The 14,831-nt window shown below is 49.2% G+C and overlaps 1 long non-coding RNA gene across 2 annotated transcripts in view; it reads right to left on the bottom strand.

Moving 5' to 3' along the window:
- The window catches only part of LOC127024027 (uncharacterized), a 120,015-nt gene that overhangs the window by 69,504 nt on the left and 35,680 nt on the right, over positions 1-14,831 (bottom strand). Inside the window, exons 2-3 of one of the 2 annotated variants that reach the window (XR_007767513.1) lie at positions 10,097-10,246; positions 4,895-5,075 (exon numbers count right to left, since the gene is read on the bottom strand). This is a non-coding gene — a long non-coding RNA (uncharacterized LOC127024027). Of the gene's footprint in view, positions 1-4,894; positions 5,076-10,096; positions 10,247-14,831 lie in introns of those variants that run through there. The other variant, XR_007767512.1, reaches the window with a different exon arrangement.

Below are 14,831 nucleotides of genomic sequence, written 5' to 3'. Positions count from 1 at the left end.
ATCTATCTACACACACCTTGCTGGAATTTGGTGTATTTTATACCTCTGACACACCGGCAAATTTTGTTGATGCTACCCAGAAAGACTTAGTTCTTGACAGCGAGACAGATGGATGGACAGACAGCACATCTCAAACCCCGCTTCCCCAGGAAAGCCCTCTATGGAATAGCGTATTGTGCAACAACCACGATAACATCTTGACAACTTGCACCGATATTTTTCTGGTTTTGGGGAGAGCTGTGGTGTTGCAATCCAGGCTCAGGGTTAAGAGCTGGAGTTCTGGAAAGCTCATCTTTGTGAGGAGTGTCATGGAGAGGCATCACGTCCAACGGGCGCCCAGGCGGCTGGAAGGGCAGGAGCCTCCGCCGAGAGCAAAGCCGTGCAGCTCCGCTGGACCCGCTCCAGCGGCTTACGCAGCTGATGATCTGTTCTGGCCCAAAATGTTTATTGTTTCCCAGCAAAGTTGTACTAGAAGCACAACAACAAAATATAATATGACACTCAAAGGTTAACACGTGTTATTTTTCACCTCAGGACTTTCCAGCACTAACATTAGCCAGGGCGACTCATTTGCTTCCTTCAACCTGATAGACCAAAAAAGGGAGGGGGCAGAAATCAAATCTCACCAGCAACGGGAACCACTTTCAAGGGGAAGCTGCTTTCGGAAACCCGGCCACGTCCAAAAATTACAACCGGTCTCGGCAATTATGAGAAGTAAAACATTAAAAAGCATGAGGCAAAGTGCATTTGCATGCTAAAAGCTCCCTTCAGTGGGGCTGAGAGGCTGTATCCAACAACAAAGCAGAGAACTTCCCTCTCCAAAAATACGTTAACCCTGATGTCACCTCCCCCTCCCAGTTTGCACCCCAAAGACCATGGGGTGCAGAGCTGGCAACGGGCACAGCCACAGCACCCCTGCACCAGATGTCTTGCACATGGACCCAGATGGATGTCCAAACTTGCTGGACAAGCAAAGCTGGAAGGGTTAATCCGTGCTTAGTCATCCCCATCGAAGTACAGCCCCTGGGGCTTCGTGGGGAGGAGGGTGGCGGGAGGTTTCCTTGAATGGGGGGGATTTGCTGGAAAGCGGTGTTCCTGCAAACTCAGCCTAGTTCCACAATTGCTGTTGCAAAAACAGGTTTGAGTTTGATCCAGAGGCCGCAGGTGGGCAAGTTACCTGAAGGCCATGAGGAAGAAACTCCTACATCCGCTCCGAAAGCGCAAACCTCCAGCCAGCCAAGGAGGGAGGGGAGCAGGAAAGCCTCCTCCGGGGTAGGGTTTCACCTGAAAACACAGCTTCATGCTCAAAACATGAGCTCCGGGAAGCTCTGAGCCAAAGCCCTGGGCTGCGTGCTGGGAGAGGCAAACTGAAAACCCCAATTAGAGCTTTCTAAACCTCTAATGAGGAGCAGCTAGAGAGCAGGGTTCTCCTTCTCGGGGGCTGTCTGCAGAAATCAGGAGTCCGTCCCACCACCATTTCCCCATCCCAATCTCATCCATCAGCACACCATGGGTCCTCGATACTGTAATCCTGCCCTGAACTGCCCTGTCTGTGCTCCTCCTCTTCTCCATTTCTCTCCCTCACAAACAGGGTCACCCATAGGTTTAACTGAGAAGCCAGCCGGTCTCAGTGGCACTGTAGGGATGAGGTATCTCGCTGATAAAGCCACCAGGCCATTTCTTGCACATGGCTTGAGTCCATGCCTAGAGTTCACGAAGGGTAAAACAGCCCTCCAGAGACCTCCCAAAACACCCTGAGCTCTGGGAACACCTAGAGAAGTAACCAATTAGTAGGGCATCTAAAAGCAAATCGGGGATGTAAAAATAAGGGGCACATCCAGGGCTTGTTACACACAAATCCTACCCAATTTCTATTTAAGTCAGTGGGGAAGACTTGTAAGTGACAGGCTGCAGGAGAAATGGAGCTCTTTGTACTTGAGAAGGTAGTCAGGTACAGGACACTAACCCTGGACATCCAACCTCTTAGTTTTAGGTATTGCAGAGCAGCAGTCAAGACGAAATGCATGAAATCACCCGACAGCCCATTTCGAAAAGGTATCAGGTCTCAGATTTCATGGCAGAAGTGGCAAAGAATTCATCTTTGAGTTAAGTCAATGGTTGCGCTACCAACCTTCACTCCAGGACACCGTACCAGGAGGGTGATGCCTCCTTACGCACCCCTCTCCCTCCCAAAGCCCAGCCACAGGATAACACACACAACAATGCTCTCCAAAAAGGGGAAACTTCTTAAAATGATGTATGCAGAAAACTCTTAGCACAGAGGGATTCCTTCCTATTTCTATGTCTAGAACCTCAACTTCAGCTGCAAAATTATTTTCTGTTAGAGAAGTGGTGGACAGGAGCAAGCTGGGAATGAAGAGGGGAGACAACCCGCCAGAAGACAGACAACAGGCTTGGAAGACAGACAACATGCCTACAAGCTGCAAAGTCTTCTGGTGTTGGAATGGGCAGGAACGACAAAGCAATATGTAACACCATACAAACACACACACATATATATTTTTATCAAGCAAGGGCATTTCTGGATTCAATGCAAAAGAAGGACTTTCCTAGAGGAAAGCTCATTAGAAGTCCTCACCAGTCCAGTACCTTTCCCCTCAATAAAAAAAAAAAAAAAAAAAAAAGCAGGGCATGTTCTTTTGAAGGTTGTTTTCTTTCATCCCTCCTCCACCCCCTGTTGAGCTCCTCTTCGGCATTTGTGGCTGGCCTGTTACCTCCGGCTGAGAGAGCAGGCTGCAAGCCAGGAGAGCCCGCTCCAGCAGCACTCCTGCCAGGGCCCCCGGACACATCCCGTGGCAGCCAGGCCCTCCTCCTGCTGCCTCCATCCTGCCTTGCCCCAGTCCTGGTCCATCACCTCGGGGACATCTGGAGCCCCTGCCAGGCGAGAGGGCCTGGGAAATCAAGTCCATCCCAATTAGAGCTCAAGTCTACTGCATGGCAACAGGGAGCGGCGGTGCTGGGACAGCTTCCCCCGGGGAAGACTTGGTAGGAACGGAGGTTTCTGTCCAGGGAACAAAAATGAGAAGGGTTGGGTGAGTTTAGGTGGCTCTTTTTTTGTTGTTGTTGGGTTTGGGGGGGGGGGGGGGGGTGTCTTTTTTTCAAGCAGTAGTTGTTGGTCCCCTACAAGGCACATGGTGCCTCATCACAACCTAAACTTTCTCTGACCCTCATGGATGAGAAATGAGCTGGGCTGGATGCTTAAAGCAGTTGAAATCTCTGTCAATGCAGAGGTACAGAGAGTCTTTGCCTGCTTGCTGGGCTGAATTTTTGCACAGCCAGGCTTATCTGACAGCAGATCACATCATGGAGCCACATCCTAGAGCTGGGCACCAACAGGAGGTGCTGGAGGTGGATTCACCAGACAGATGATGGGGTCTACAAAGCCTCTTCCACTCCACCTCCCCAGTTAGCCCTGCCAGCAGTTGTGCCTTGACCCAGTTCACTTCCAGCCCCGATGCAGCCGTTCCCCAGCTCCAGGTGACTGCATCCAGCCCTGCCCAGCCCCAGGAATCAGAGGCCATCGGGGCTGATGAGTGAAGTAACGCCTTATCCTCGCAAGGGCTTGCCACTTAAAAGTCCCAGCACCAGCCCAGAGAGGGCATCCTTCATTAATATCACAGCAACACCAGCAAGACTCAGCCAGGTTGGGGATCTCAAAGGAGGCTCTGCAAAACGCACAGGAACTAATCCTGCTCTGCTCAGCTTTTCCTACCTTCTCTGCACAAGAGCAGAAGTGGGCAAAGCTCCTGCTCGAAACTCATCGTGTCCTCCATGTGTTTTACTCCTTTGAATGATGGAGCAAGGCGGAAAGCAGCTCAGAGCCAGGACAAGAGAGAACGAACAACAATCCCTGCCCCCAGAGTGCTTATAAACCCAAGAGACAAGACGTAACACGAGGAGGAAACAGGCTGGAGGCTGGAGGGGATACCATAAAAATAGGATGTTTTAGAACGTCTTTGCTGTGGGCATAAATCACCGCCCACCTCTCCGCTGATCTTGGCAGTACAGAGGAAGTCCTCTCCCAAACCAAACCCACCTCCCCATGGCTTGTACCAGAGCAGCACAGCAAAACCCGTCCCTGGTGTAAATGAGATGGGCAAAAAAGGGTGTCTGAGCCCAGGGTATCAGATGGGGCTGGAAGCAAAGGGACTTGACTGTGCCTGGCCAGAGGGTTCAGTGGCAGAGCCAGGGATGGACTCCTGGTCTCCCAAAGCTTTGATGAATAGACCCTTCCTCTCCTCTGCCCTGCTGAGGAGGGTAAAATCCTCCTTACACCAGCAAGGCTTAAATAAATTCAACTGCTCCCCACGAAGCTCGTTCGTCACCTCTCCTTCTCCGCTCTTCATCCCACCTTTCCCGCTCGGCTCACAAATCTGTGATGGCAAAGAAGGGATTCCCCCCCCCCCCCCCAAGAAGGAAAGAGAGGAAGGGTTGGGGGGAAGGGACATCTTATTTCAAATAAACAAACAAAATTTATTGCCGGACACATCCCTAAACCCTCGGCCCAGGCCGGCAAACTGCAGCTGCGATGTAATAAGCACATAAATAAAGTTTACAGCTAAACTGGCCTGACCCAGTATTGCCCCGAGGTGCAGAAGCAGTATCTTGTCATTAGTATGCAGAACACATCGCCTTAATGTCTGCTCATTTGTTCTCAGCCCACTTGGCTCTATAAATCTCCACAAAAGGGCAAGGCAGGGCTGCGGGGGAGAAGGGGGAGCGGGGCCGGCAGGGCCAGGGGGATGGGAATCGCCTCCTGTCCCGCTTCCAGCCGGACAGACTCGCTGGCTGGAGGGCAAGAGCAATACGGGCTTCACATGAATTTATTCCTTCCTTCCTTCCAAGCAGAGACCACCAGAGCCTGTTTGAGGAAAAGGATGGGCAGCTGGGAAGTGCCCGCACTTGCCTGCCAGAGCAGAGGGGAATGGAATATAACTGGTATTTCTGTGTCAGCACAGGTCCAAGCGCTACCTGCGTGGCAGGACAGCTCGCTGGCTGCTTCCAGCTGCAGCAGGCTGAGCACAGACTCGGCGCCGAGATGGACACACATGCAGCTTGTAAAAAAACAAACAAACAAAAAAATCAACAATATTTCCCTTTTTTTGCATTGCTTTAAATCATCGCCCACCCTTTCAGACCCTCCCTCCCTGTCCTCTCACCTGCCACCAGCATCTGCCAACATCCCGCACAGCACAGTGCACCCCCTCCCCAAAACACATCTGGCTACCCCATCCTTAACAGCACCTTGTTGTAGCTCTACCAAAGCACTGCCCCAGCCTCTGGGCTACACACAGGGGAGCTGGCATGGGCAACAAGAGGATGGCATGATTTGGGGAGAATGCCTGCCTTGACAGTAGCGTCAGGATCAGCACCAACAGCATCTCCCTTTCCTCCAGCACCCTGCTCCAAAGGCAGATGCGATCTCCCTCCCACGCTGCAGCCTCACAGGCTGGGGTGAGATGAGAACAAGCTCTCTGATTTACTGTCCCGCATAGTCCTGCGAGAAAGTAGCTGCATCGCTTGCGTGCTTTGCACTGCACAAAACTGTTTTCTGTACGGGGAAATATTAGCCACCCTTCTCTGTCGTCAGTCTTGTTGGGATCTCCCCCACATGTCTGAAGAAAGCAAAACATGATTTATTGGCTGACAAAAAAAAAAAAAAAGAAAGAATGAGGCAAAGCAGCCACACAGCAGATCAAATATCTGGGGAGCAGAAAAGAAGGCACCTTGGGTGGAAGGTGCCAAGGGGAAAAGCGTTGTCTTCGGAGGAATCTGATGGCACCAGAATCGGAATTTAATTAGGTACAAGATTCAGGGAAATGAGGCAGTGTCCCCACTGAAATCTCTGATGGAAATAGCTGTTTCCCCTGCATAGCACGTGGCAAAGGCAGCCAACGACTGCTCAAGAGATGAGAAAGCTTCAGGCTTCGAGTTGGCACAGCTGATCCCTACTAAACCACCAAACTCCTCAATTGCAGCAGGCTCTTTGCCTCGTTCAGCAAAAAGCACTCATTACTGCACCCCGAGAAAACGCGGTACTCGGATCATAAGCTTCTCAAAGGACAGCTTTGTACGCCTGTACACCACAGTGCAAAGAGTCACAGTGCTTCAGAGAGAACACAACATAAATGAACATCAACGCAACTCAGCACCTGCAGCAGCTTTCAGGTGTTTTCAAGCAGAAAAGCTTTTGAGTATTACCGAAGTATTTTAGTATTACACCCAAAAAATCCAGAACATCTAGGACCTCAAGCACTTCCTCGTGGGCAATATCTAGGGTAAATTCTGGGGATCTTGACAGAGCAGGTAAGTGAGAAAAAAACAGATGTAGAACCAGTTCCTACTGACAGAGCCCCATCACAGAGGGGCCAGGGCACAGCGCTGGGCTGCAAGCCGCCTCTCCCGGGGCATTGCCCAGCCAACATCCCATCAGGGAGAAGAACTGAGACAGAGAGCTCTTTCTTTTAAGTTTGGCTTACGGGAACAGGAGTGACTTGGAGGAAAAGGAGGTCCCAGCTGTGGGACGAGGACAGGCAGGATGGATGGGCAGCAGGGAGGAACGCTCCTCGCTCGCTCAGCTCCCAGTTGGGTTTCCAGGCTTGTTCTGGAAGGGTGAAACAAGAGCCTGCAGGGCCTGAGGGCATCGGTCCTTCCCACTGCAGACAATAGCAAACCTCTCACTGACTTCCAGGAGACACTGCTGTGAAGGCTTTGTGCTCTCTCCTGCTAACAAGCAGGAAACGAAGGTGTGGGATCCACTCTCCACGAAGGAAGGATCCACCACAGCGCTGATTGAAAAACACACCCCAAACTGAAAACCAATTATCTACTTAAAAGAAAGCAAAGGGACTTTCCTTCCCAGCTGGCCCTTCAGCCTGGGATTGGCATCGGGGAAGCTCAGCATGATGTTGTGAAATAGAAAAGCAGCTTCAGAGACACCAGAGCAGAGGCTGGGCTGGCTCAAACATTGACCTGTCCCACCTCCGCTGGCACATCTCCCTGCCAGGTCTGTGCAATCGGGAGATTATCTCGCAGATGAGCAGACTTCCTGGTCAGAAAGGCGAGGCCAGCAACCAGCTGAACTTCTGATTCCCTCTCTAAGCTCAGCGCCTGCTCATTTCCAGTGCCTCCCAGTGCAAATGGCATCTGTGAGCTAAAGCCACTTTTAAGTAAGATGGACAAACCTCCCAAGATTACCGCATCACCAGTGAATGCTTAAGCACAGCAGCCCACTATTTATTCAAAGGCAAGATTTGAGTTCAGACCATGCATTTGGTCTCATCACACACTTTCTGTCGAGCAGCCACCGCTCGGGAAGCCCTGGGCTTTGCAAAGAACTGGCAGAGAAGCTGTTCCAGGCTGCCGTGCTCCCTCCAGCCATCACCGTCTTCAGCCCTCAAAAGGAGCCCATCCACATCACATTCCTGAGCCTTCTCCCTAGCGCTCGGGGTCTTCTGCCATTTGGAGGTCTCAGAGCAAATGTGTCGGGCTAGTTGAGGAGATATCACATCTCTGACCAGTTTTTGCTGGCCTGAGCAAACTCAGATGAGTTATTACAGGTACGGAAAAAGGCAAAGCCAAACACATGTTCCCTGGTACTTTTCTGCATGCGGGTACCTAGAAAACCTGAACTTTAGAAATCAAAATTTTCCTGATATGCACCAAGATAGTCAAAGCTATGTGCTCTTTTAGATTCCAAATACTTAATTTTTCCTTACTTTTTAAACAATGAAGTTTGCAGACACACTAAGTTCACACGTTTTGGAATTCTTTCAGCATTTGAACGTACATGAGATGAGGTGCTTCAGCAGCACGCAGGCACCTCGGCTCTGCAACAGCCTCCAAAATAAGATGGAAATAAGACATCCTGGAACAGGAGATTTAAGAGCAGAAACTAAACTGAAGAACAAGATTTGAACTGCAACTCGAAGCTATAGCTAATTTGCAAATTTAATCCCAGGTGTTGTAATCCTGTTACCCGGCTACCTTGCATGCATAGGGTGCCTTTAGATTTCCTTTTTAAGCAGCTGAATCAGCAAATCACATCGGTTCCCACAGCCTTCACGGCAGGTTAGCAACAAAGAGCTCGAATCCAGCACAGCATTTACACAGTGCTGTTCTGGATCAGGGTGGAGGGGTGAAGCCTGAGAACATTTCTGATGTCAGAAGCAATCAGGAGATGTGAGAAGGTTCCACAGAGACACAAAAAACTGTGATGAAACTACTAGATATTTTGCATCTCATTACACTGGAGGACTTCATAACCTTGCAGCCCAGCGGTGTTAAACACATTCTTGTACCTGAGCAAGATCATATTTAAACATGGCAAGATCCATGGAATCTCCACTGGTGGCAAGGCAGGTGACCTCTCTTACCTTAGGTGGGAAACCAGCACATCCGGCCTCTGATGCATGTCTCAGATATGCCAACTTGTTAGGTGATAACTGACATGCAATAAATCTGGTCTTTAACTCGGTTAATTACCAGTATTGCGTTCATGAGTAATACGATAGCATTTAAGGTGTGGCAGATTTTCCATTACAGAGCCCTGGTTGCATGAATTCCATGAGAAGTGTTTTCTGCTGGATGCAGCTTTGACAGAAGTCAGCCACGCTCCAGCCTAAGCTTTCTAACCCCAAACCACCCCTCCAAACCATAACAGCCTTCAGCCTTCTGCAGAGGGGCTCCTTCTGCAGGGTAACACCCTGAGTCGCCTTGAGACACGCACCGCCAGCGCTGCTGTAGTTGACCTTGGACTAATTTCATACCTCTCCAAGCCTTCCCTTTCTACAACACTATGGCACTTGCATCAACAGTGTTGGCAGTATCAGATGGATTGGAGGGTACTATGCCTAAAAAAATAAGGAAGGAAATAATGCAACCCAGCCAAAAGACTTAAGAAAAATGAAGTTCGAGGAACCACGCACTCAGGTTCCCAGCTGGAAATTGCTCTGCAAGCATGGTTCAATTCAATGTAGCAGCAAACCAGAGCTTTTGGTAAAGGGAAAAACAGAGCCCCAACAGGAGGAAACTCTCTAGGTGAGAGGACAAAGTGGCTTATGAGAACACCTCTCTGATACAACAGCCAACTCAAAACATAACCTCTGTAATCCAGACCTCACACAGCTCACACAACGTGTTGTATTTTCAACAGAGCAGAACCCATTGAAGCAAACCTGTTTCTCAGCTGAAGAGGCTGCTTTTCCAAAATACCTTTTTGCGGAGGCAGGTAGGCTCAGTGGAACCTGCATCAAGGCTCGGTACAGGGAAGTTTTTTCTCAACAACAAGCTAGAGGAAAAGAGCCCATCTGCCCCAAAATGTCCACAAAGGATTTTGCACAAACATACACGCACAGCGCAAGGAACAACAGGAAAGCCCCACGGCCATAGCCCTTGCCCCAGACCTGAAAGCCTGGGCTCAGCTCCCCGATCCAACACAAGGTCAAGGGGAAGGAAAGACAAGGAGACCAGCCCTGGTCTTACAAGAAGAGCAGCAGCCTGGGACTCCCGGTGTGAACCAGAAAGGATCAGAGCAAAGGTCTGAACTGCTGTCCCAGAGGAGCCTGGAAAGCTCAGCCACTCCCAACACAGTCCGACCACATATCAAAAAACCTCATTTTCAGCCCAATGTGGAAACATTTTGGAGTTGTTGGGAGCTCCACAGATAGGAGCACAACATAGTCAGCAGCTCTTTCTGGAGCTGCAGGGCTTTTCTCATCGCATTTGAGCCCTGCACCTCCGGGACAACTCAGTGCAGCCACTGCCATGCGGATTTAGTCTGGGCTGCCTGAAACCATACCCCTGCTCTCTTACAAAGAGGGACCCAATGCATTGCTACCCATGCACCCAGCCCCAAGCTCTTCCTTGCCACTCCTGCTTTCCAGCTGACAGTTTTCAGTCAGAAAAAGACAGAAGATGGAGGGGAAAAAAAAAATAAAAATAAATCCCTGCAGATTCTCATCTTCCTTCTCTAGTCTCCTCAAGTAATTGTTTTGCAGTACAAGTATTTCAGCTCTCACTGTACCAGGGAACAGGATTAGACAGGTCACTGCGGAATCAGATTACAGACTTTTACCTTTTTAACTTTTCTTCTCAGCACGTAGGCTGGTGAACTGACACCCGGCGAGGGAGCAAGCAAGGGACAGGCATGGGTGGAGGTGGCAGCAAAACGTCAGTGATTCAGAGAGATTTGCCAAGTCATTGGAAGTTCTCATGATTCCAGGACCTAAAACAAAGAACCAGATGGGTTAAAATTAAAGGGTGCAGAAGCGAAGAATTTTACCCAATCCGTGCAGGCAACAAAGGCAGTAAAAATATCCGAAAGTGTCCTGCTAGAATTTTGTCCTAAAGGGCTTAATTTTCCTTGCAATTCAGAATTGCATTTTCCCCTCTCAGCTCCAGGGCCGTGGCTGCCTGCGGGGCTCCGGCAGAGCCAGAACACCCTTGGTACCCTGCAACGTATGGCCAATTTGTGAGGATGCAGAGAGTCCCGGTATTTGGAAAGGTCTGGGACCTTACAGGGGACTATTGTGGCCAGGGACTCCAAATCATTAGATGAGTCCTGTGGTTTCAGCAGTACAAATTTCCTTTTAACGTGGTGTTCCCTCAGCCAGGGAGTACCTCTGTCCTGCCTCAGCCTCTCTTCTAATTTCTTCATGTGTCAGCATCCTGCAATGCCTGCACCGAGCCCAACGACTGAACAACACATACATGAAAACAGTCCCAGGCTTGACTGGGAGACATCAAGAAACGGAGAAGATCAAGAGCCCATTCCAAAGGATAATCATTCTGGTAAAAGCATGTGTTGAACTTGTTATGTCTGTTTGTAAATTAGAGCTATTAATGCTCATTACGATCTTTTGTGATAGCACGAGACGGCTTGCGTTCACTTTCTCTATTGCAAACTGAAAACAATGCTGCCTGTCCCCACACCACCTGCACAGGAGCATCATACAAATTAGTTAATATATGCTTGAAGCATCTTAAGTATCGTTATTCAAAACACCTATTTAAACGGAACCTTTTCACTGTAGTTAGCACTACTCCTGCTATATATTGAGTCTTAGTATGAACAGTATTCAGCTTTGAGTGTAACAACATATTTTTCCCCCCCCCATGAGATATGCAAGTTACTGAATTTATTATAATTAGCCTCAAAACACAAGCAGCATAAAGAGATGAAACAACTTGCCCAAATTTATACAAGATGGCCATGGCAGGGAATAACACAAACTCCTTTTCCAAAGAAGTAGACCAGTGCCCTAATCAATGAACCATTCTTCCTCTATTAATCCTTCAAATGACAGGGGAAAAAATAATTAATTACCATATAAATTATTTAACCAGCTTGGCATTTTTTTCTTGTTCACCAATTACCTTTACATTTATTAACCTGGCTACCCACCACCTTGTTATTCCAAGTCACAGGAATCCCCAGGTGTTAACAAGACAGCCATTTCTAGCACAGCGCTGTGCACTGCCTGAAGTCACCGACACTGTCAGATGACACACGGGTCACTAGCTGGACCTAAAAGGCAGTTCTCATCTCATCCTACATCTGTATTCTGGAGAAGGCAGCACAACTTGCCCGTGAGCCCTGCAGAGCAGCTGGTGGAACACCGAGAAGTCTCCAGCCAGTCAGGGACTCAAAGGCAGGCAAGGAAGTGGTGTGGAACAACATCCATGAAATGCCCAAGACTTATGAGTTCAAACCACTAGAACAATTCTAGAAGATGACCAAGAACTACCTCTAACAAATCCCAAGCAGCCAAGATGCAAAATTAAATAATCCCATTTCTCCGCTGCAGGGTGTTGCTCATGAGTAACATTACAGCATCCAGAGTGTGCCTCGCCTCCCAGCGTTATGTCCATCTTGCAAGGGCTACGAACTCGAGGGGAAACACTGCTCGCTCACAAATCGCAGGCTGCAGAGAGCAAAATCAGGGCAGATTTCCCTCAAATAACATCAACCTCTGATGTCAATTCAGGGTCGAATCCCCAGGGGCATGTTGTATGATTTTATTTGTCTCAAAACTTCTGAAGAAGGCTCTGACATACGAGTTCAGCTCTGAGTCATCTCCATTTGACTGACTCAACTAGTCTTGCCCAGTCAGAGGGATAACAAAGACAAACTGATGTGAGTTGCACACCAAAAAAAAGAGAGCCACTAAGCTTATTCCCCATTGAGAGAACCATGAGCTAAAAACCACGGTTCTTTAGCAGCATTCCTACAGTATGTTCAACATATATATACTGAGTTTGTGATGGTTTCATCACATTCAACCAGGAGAAGCCTTAAGTATTAATTTCCAGAGCTATACAGTCATTTCACGTCATGTGGTTATTTTATGAGTCTTTCCTACACGGCATAGCCTCCACAAGTTAACCACAGGCTTCCTCCTTCCCACCCCTCCAATGACACCCATGAACAGACAGAAACAAGAGAAACCAGTGGTTTCAACCAAAGACCAGAAGGGTAGACTTCTGTCATCCCAGATGAACCTCCGAAACGGAGGACATCAGCAAACCGACGACTGGAGCCGTCCTGCTGCCAGGGACACCCCGGGGCCGAGCCAGAGCCCTCCAACAGCCTTTGCTTCCATCCAGGGCTCTGCACAGCTCGAGCACCACTTCAGACATTTTGGCATATCCCAAAACGGCCCAGAACATCTTTGTTAATAAAGTTCCCGAGATAAAGACTAACGCAATCCTTTTCACAGGCTTCTGCTGGGTAATTACAAGCCTATCACTTCTCAGTTAATTACATACAGCTAAAGACGTTATTACGTGTAGATGGAAAAAAAACATCGTACTGGAAACAAGTTCGTTCTGCCCTTAGCTGGCTGGTAGCTAAATATTTCCAGAGAAGAGGAAAGGTGGGAAGTCTCCATTTAACCGGTGAGCGTGCTGTTGTGCAACACTCTACCTTTGGAAGAGGAAGCTGGGATCAAACACATCGCGCAGACAAAGTACCACCTGAACCAGGAGACCTTTGAGACTCCACTGTTTGCATTTACGCTCTCGCTTTGATGGTTGCAGGCAGGCAGGGCTCGGGGAAGTCAGCAGAGACGAGCCAAGGGCTCTTGGAATTAAACCTGCAGTCCTCTGGCATGGCAGCCCCAGGGAGCAGACCCGTGTCAGATCGGAGCATCATTTTCTCTAGAGCTTCACAAATTAGGCACTGGAGTGTCCCAAATGGTCACCTGAAGGCAGTCAGTGGCAAAAGCTGATTTTCTCTTAATAGTAACAGGGAAGCGTAGTATGCACAGGGAGCTATTAAGCAGTAACAAGTCTTGGCCCCTATTCATCTTAACTTCATTTTCAACTGAGGAGCAAAGATAAAAAGACATCATCTTATGAATCCTGCGTGCAGCCCACCCCTTTCTTGTTTTGCGAGGGGGCAGGGGGTGGGCACTGCCTGCATCCCTGCGAATTTCTGAAGACAGAAAGTTTCCAAACAACGTGTTTAGTACATGCACCCAAGAAGCCCACACAAGGGCATGAAGAACATCATTCCCCCCCTAAATAGCTGCTCTGTTATTTTAAGCAGATAATTTTGGAAAAGAAAACGCGAGAAGCAGAAGAAACTCTGTCAAGCTGCAACGATTAATAAATGCCAAACAGATGCACACCATCCTCCGCGGGATGATGTATGCGACAGGCCAGGGCAAACCCCAGCGAATGCATTTCCGAGCTCAACGCCTAAGGGCTAGAACAGGTAGCAACAGAGAGGGGGGGAAAAAAAAAAATCACAATTATAAAAAGCAACTGTCGGAGAAAACACTGAAAACAAGCAGGCAAGAAAAGTGACAGTGCGGTTAAACAACGGAGGTGGCGAAAGTAGCTGGAGACGAGGAGATGCTGTCAGGAGGCTGGGAAGGGCCGTGCGCCACAACCAGCCCTGTTCCTGGAGAACAGGAGCCCCGGCTAACGGTCCATCGCACAGTCGCTGCAGCCCTGCCGCGGGTACGGGGTGTGATTTGGCCCCCGGGGATGGACCCGCATTCTCCCTGCGAGATGGTTTTCCAATAGCTGCTCTGGCCAGCAGGGCTTGGCTCAGCAGCAAAGGCTGGGAGCTCACACGGTGAGTTCCTGCGCATGGATCAGCAGCTCACACTGCAATGACAGCAGGTCTTTCAGAAAGCTGCTTGCTCTCATTAAAGACTCCAAGGGATGGAGAATTTACTCTCCCCCTCCTCACAAGCTGATCCAGCATATAATTAAACTCCAAATAAAAAAACCCCACACACTTTATTTTCCAGTGTGAAATTGGCTGATGGCTGTTTCCAGCCCTGGGTGTCTCTCTGTGTTTCCTGGCGTTGGGAGTGTTCGTGTATCAAACGCCTTCTTGGAAAGATGCATCACCTCATCTCTTACCACTCACCCCGTTTAGGTGCTGCTTCTGTACTGAGTCAATCCTTAAAATATTTGCCATCAATATGTCAGGTATGTAAATTAGTATTTAAGTTCTGATGCCTTGTACCCAATTAAAGACTTAATCTCCAGCTGCGCAGCCAAGACAACGCTGCCAAGGAGGAGCCGTTCCCAGACTACAGTTCACACTTGGTCCCTGCTACAGAAAAAGTCACCGTGTTTCAATAATTCCTACTGAAAATCAGAGCTGCTCCCTACGTGCAGCCATAGGGAAATCCCAGCTTTCTGCATTTCGATCCGGCCCTGAAGGACGGCCGTCTCAGCTGGGGTCCGTCCATCGCCATCGCTGAAGGTTTGACCCAGCCATGGCCAGGGCTCTCCCTCCACCAGCTCACCTCTCCAGCCAGGGAAAGCTCCTACAGCAGCTCAGGGGCATT

This window comes from Gymnogyps californianus, chromosome 19, assembly GCF_018139145.2.
Source record: "Gymnogyps californianus isolate 813 chromosome 19, ASM1813914v2, whole genome shotgun sequence".
Classification (NCBI taxonomy): Eukaryota; Metazoa; Chordata; class Aves; order Accipitriformes; family Cathartidae; genus Gymnogyps; species Gymnogyps californianus.
Note: the sequence above shows the minus strand (reverse complement) of the source record. Positions and strands in the feature narration are given on the sequence as shown.